We start from the raw sequence: 6,081 nt of genomic DNA, 5'->3' as shown, positions 1-6,081 counted from the left end.
CACAAAAAGTTTTATAGTGTAAGTAACAGGGTGAAAGAAAATTCTAAGAACATTCTCAGTTTGCCTTATTTTAATGGATTTGAAACCATTAAATCATTGTTAAAAGCTTTTAAGGTCAACCTTTTTGTTTTTTTTTTCCTATAATAACACACTAAAAGGAATGTTAATAAAAAATGGCCCCAGAGAAAGCAACAACATAATATATAAAATTCCATGTATGGACTGCCCCTCATTTTATCTCGGACAGTCGAGCAAGGGCTTAGAAATAAGATTAAGCCAGCATAAATATAATGTAAAAACTGGGCAAAGATCTAATGCAATATTCATTCATTTAAGTGAAAACAACCACTGAATAAATTTGATTGGTAGTTCAGTAATTGCAAGGTCGAAAGATGTCTTATCACGAAGTCTTTAAGAATCTGCCATAATACAGTTACTTCCCATTGTAATTTTAATATTAGTCGTGGCCTGTTACATTTAGACCCTTGTATTTGTAACATGTTTAAGAATGACCTCAAAGATATAATTACAGACAAATAAAAATTAGTTGCCTTAGGATATCTTCGTTGTATATGTATGTTTAATATGTATTGTGAATATGTTTTTGTTTACCAAAGTTCTGAATAGCTGCCCCCCTATATAATCCTTTAATTGTCTTGTCCTTGTGTCTGAGCAGATTGACTTAATCTTTTTTTTTTTTTTTTTTTTTTCTAATTGCACCCATGTACCCATGTTTATGCTTGTTTGGAAAGGTTTCTCATCTTCCAGGTGTGCCAGATTCTAGGTACTAATCTCCTTATAATCCCTATCTGTAAGTTATACGACCTTTCTTGTACTGTCAATTCCTCATGTAAGTCAGTTTATCTGCTGAGTAAAGGATGTCGAGTTGAAAGATCTTGAGGAAACTCCGTTGTTTATTTTGCCTTCGTGGCTTATACCTTTATATATATACACACATATATATATATATATATATATATCGAGCTACAATGTCCTTTAATATCTAATTCGCTCTACCTCGGAATTAATATATTTTCATATATGCTTAACCGAAGGGGAATTTTTCTCGATAATAGATTTACCTGTACTTGGGCGCGAACGCAGGTACATTATAAATCCAGGACCGTCAGTGGAAGCGGTACCACCCAACCGCGAGAGGCTTAAAGGTATATGTCGTCTCTCACCTCAAATACTTTCTCGCGCTGAAGTATTCGTTGGTTTGGAGACAACATCAACCCGCCTCGACTCCGGTAGTTAAGTAGCGCTTTTGACAACACGTAGCATTTTACATAAGTCATATCACATTACCGTGATTCATATACATATATCGAGCTACAATGTCCTTTAATATCTAATTCGCTCTACCTCGGAATTAATATATTTTCATATATGCTTAACCGAAGGGGAATTTTTCTCGATAATAGATTTACCTGTACTTGGGCGCGAACGCAGGTACATTATAAATCCAGGACCGTCAGTGGAAGCGGTACCACCCAACGCGAGAGGCTTAAAGGTATATGTCGTCTCACCTCAAATACTTTCTCGCGCTGAAGTATTCGGTTGGTTTGGAGACAACATAACACCGCCTCGACTCCGGTAGTTAAGTAGCGCTTTTGACAACACGTAGCATTTTACATAAGTCATATCACATTACGTGAATTCATATACCATAATAATCGGGAGCTTAAACTTAAAAAAATTATTTAACCGTTGATTCATTAAATAAACCATATCGGAAGCTACAATGTCCCTAATACTAATTCGCTCTACCCTCGGAATTAATATATTGTTTTACACATATATGCTTAACCGAAGGGGAATTTTTCTCGATAATAGATTTACCTGTACTTGGGTTCGCACAAAAAAAAAAAAAAAACGAACGAGGGTACATTATAATCCAGGACCGTCAGGGTGGAAGGCGGTACCACCCAACCGCGAGAGGCTTAAAGGTATATGTCGTCTCAAATACTTTCTACTCTCGCGCTGAAGTATTCGTTGGTTTGGAGACAACATCAACCCTCTCGCGGTTGGGTGGTACCGCTTCCACTGACGGTCCTGGATTTATAATGTACCTGCGTTCGCGCCCAAGTACAGGTAAATCTATTATCGAGAAAAATTCCCCTTCCGGTTAAGCATATATGAAAATATATTAATCCGAGGTAGAGCGAATTAGATATTAAAGGACATTGTAGCTCGATATATGTATATGAATCACGGTAATGTGATATGTTTACCAAAATGCTAGTGTTGTGTGCTACTTACTACCGGAGTCGAGGCGGTTGATGTTAAAATGTCCAAACCAAACAATACTTCAGCGCGGAAAGTATTGGTTGAGAGACGACATTCCTTTTAAAAGCTCGCGGTTTGGGTGGTACCGCTTCCACTGCGGATCCGGATAAGTCCTGCGTTCGCGCCCAAGTACAGGTGAAAAAATCTATGTCGAGAAAAAAAATTCCCCCTCTGGTTAAGCTATATAAACCAAAATATTTAATTCCGAGGTAACTTAATTAGATATTAAAAGGCATAGCTCGATAATGTAATGCACGGATGTGAGGCTTAAATGTCTGTACGTTGTCAAAAGCGCTACTTAAAACACCGGAGTCGAGGCGTTGATATGTCCTCCAAACCAACGAATACTTCAGCGCGAGAAATATTTGAGGGTGAGAGGGTTTGGGCATTATACCGGTTTAAGCTCCGCGTTGGGTGGTACCGCTTCCACTGACGGTCCTGGATTTATAATGTACCTGCGTTCGCGCCAAGTACAGGTAAATCTATTATCGAGAAAAAATTCCCCTTCGGTTAAGCATATGAAAATATATTAATTCCGAGGTAGAGCGAATTAGATTATTAAAGGACATTGTAGCTGATATATGTATATGAATCACGGTAATGTGATATGACTTATGTAAAAATGCTACGTGTTGTCAAAAGCGCTACTTAACTACGGAGTCGAGGCGGGTTTGATGTTGTCTCCAAACCAACGAATACTTCAGCGCGAGAAAGTATTTGAGGTGAGAGACGACATATACCTTTTAAGCCTCTCGCGGTTGGGTGGTACCGCTTCCACTGACGGTCCTGGATTTATAATGTACCTGCGTTCGCGCCCAAGTACAGGTAAATCTATTATCGAGAAAAAAAAAATTCCCCTTCGGTTAAGCATATATGAAAATATATTAATTCCGAGGTAGAGCGAATTAGATATTAAAGGACATTGTAGCTCGATATATGTATATGAATCACGGTAATGTGATATGACTTATGTAATGCTACGTGTTGTCAAAAGCGCTACTTAACTACCGGAGTCGAGGCGGGTTGATGTTGTCTCCAAACCAACGAATACTTCAGCGCGAGAAAGTATTTGAGGTGAGAGACGACATATACCTTTAAGCCTCTCGCGGTTTGGGTGGTACCGCTTCCACTGACGGTCCTGGATTTATAATGTACCTGCGTTCGCGCCCAAGTACAGTAAATCTATTATCGAAGAAAAAAATTCCCCTTCGGTTAAGCATATATGAAAATATATTAATTCCGAGGTAGAGCGAATTAGATATTAAAGGACATTGTAGCTCGATATATGTATATGAATCAACGGTATGTGATATGACTTATATATATCTATATAAATATATATACACGGTATTTTTCATATTGTATTTTATATATATTACATATATATACAATCTATATATACATACATACATACATACATACATACATACATACATCATACATACATCATACATATGTATGTATGTAGTGTGTATTATATATACACATAGTATGTACATATATAATATATATATATGATTTTTATGTATATATGTATATGTTTATGTATATATGATAATGTTTATATTTATATATGTATATATATAATACACACATATATATATATATATATAACACATACATACATGCATGCATACATACATAATATATATACACTACATGCATACATATCATATTGTATGTATGAATTATATATATATATAGAATGTATATTATAACATGTATATGTAATATATATGTATAGGTATATGTCATGTCATATATGGTATATATATGTAATATATATTTATATATATGTATATATCTAGATATGTAATATATATATGTAATTATTATATATATATATATAGATCTATGTATATAGTATAGGATATATAGGGTATATATATATATTTTATATATATGTGTATCTATATATGTATCTGTATATATATATGTATATGTATATGTAGATAATATATATTTCATATAGTTATATTATGTATATATAATGTAATAAATATATGTAATATATATATGTATATATATATTATAATGTATATTAATATATGTATAAATTATATGTATCTATATATATATGTATATATATGTTGTATATTATTATGTTAAACTATATATATATGTATATATATATGGTATGATGTATATATATATGTATATGTATATATAATTGTATATATATATATGGTATATGTTAATATATATATATGTATATATTATGTTATAATGTAATATATATATATATATATGTTATATATATATCTGTATTATATGTATATATTAATATGTATATATATATATATATGTATATATATATGTATATTATATAATTATTGTAATATATATATGTATATATATAATGTATATATCCATATGTTTATATCTATGTATATGTAATATGTATATATATAATGTATATATTATGTACTATGTTATGTATATATATAGGTCTGTATCTTATAGTATATTATATTATATCTGTATCTGTTAATATATATGTATATGTATTCATATGTCTTTTTTTTAAAAATGTCTCTATATAATGTATATTTATATTATGTATGTGTTAATATATGTAGGTATAGATATGTATGTATATAATATAATCCTATATATTTAATATTTAATATTTTATGCATGCCATGCATGTATTTATGATGTATGTAGTATGTATGTATGTATATATATATATATATATATAATATATAATATATATATATATACAATACATACATACATAAATATATGTTTGTGTATATATAGCCTATTACAGGGCAGGCTTGGGTAAGAGATTTTCATATGAAAAATGGAGTAATGGCTCTACTTCACAGTTTGGATAAAGCAACTAAGGGTGGCCGTAGTGCATGTACTTTGATGAAAGAGTAAAAACATTAGTAAATTCTTCCAGAATAACCTCAATAAGGATTGAAAGTAATATTGTCCAATATTTATATCATTTACCAGAGGGGTCTTGAGATAAAATATTTATAGAAGCTATTAACATAGCTCCGTGGTACTGCAAACTGTATATGAAGATTTACAATCACAAAGCAAGAATGCCATAGAATTGCAAGCAAACTCACTAAAATAAAATAGAACAATCATAATGTGTAAAATGGTAATTAGGATGCTTTTCTAATACAAGGTGGAGCACTCTGGGCAAGGATGGCTTCCACTGATATTTCCAGGTATCTTGCTTGGGAGTGGCACTGGCAGTGAGTAGGATGGTTGACACTGTTGGACTTAATATGACTTCACACCACAGGGACGTGCAACAACACAATCTGCAATGCAAGGAATGTTGTAGCTTACGATTTACAACTATGGAAAATCGTTACGTAAAATTAGACATGAAAAACACAAAACACCACGAAATTTTTACACTAATGAATCTGAATAACTGGATGAATTAAAACATAGTAATGCTAACAATAAATGCAAATGCAAATAAATTAATGCATCTACATCAATTCACGAAAATCTCTGATGGAGATTGAATAACAGGAAATTAATATTGGAACAGGAGAACAGGAGGAAAAATTGAGGGGAAAGAAAAACGTAAGACTGGACAAACCACTTCCAATTAATTTACTTTGGTCCATGGATGAGACTTGCATAGATTAGAGCCAATCTCCTGTTTCGCGGCACATCAATGGAAGCAGCGTCAATTATAGTTCCCCACCATAGAGGAAAATAATGAAAATAGGGGAAGGGCACTTCTGGTCCAAGATGGTATCAGCGTTCAAGCGGAAAGGTGGGTATGTCTAAGGGGGACTTCGATCAGTCACCCGT

Source organism: Macrobrachium nipponense, chromosome 1 (assembly GCF_015104395.2).
Source record: "Macrobrachium nipponense isolate FS-2020 chromosome 1, ASM1510439v2, whole genome shotgun sequence".
Classification (NCBI taxonomy): Eukaryota; Metazoa; Arthropoda; class Malacostraca; order Decapoda; family Palaemonidae; genus Macrobrachium; species Macrobrachium nipponense.
This window is presented reverse-complemented; position numbering follows the sequence as displayed.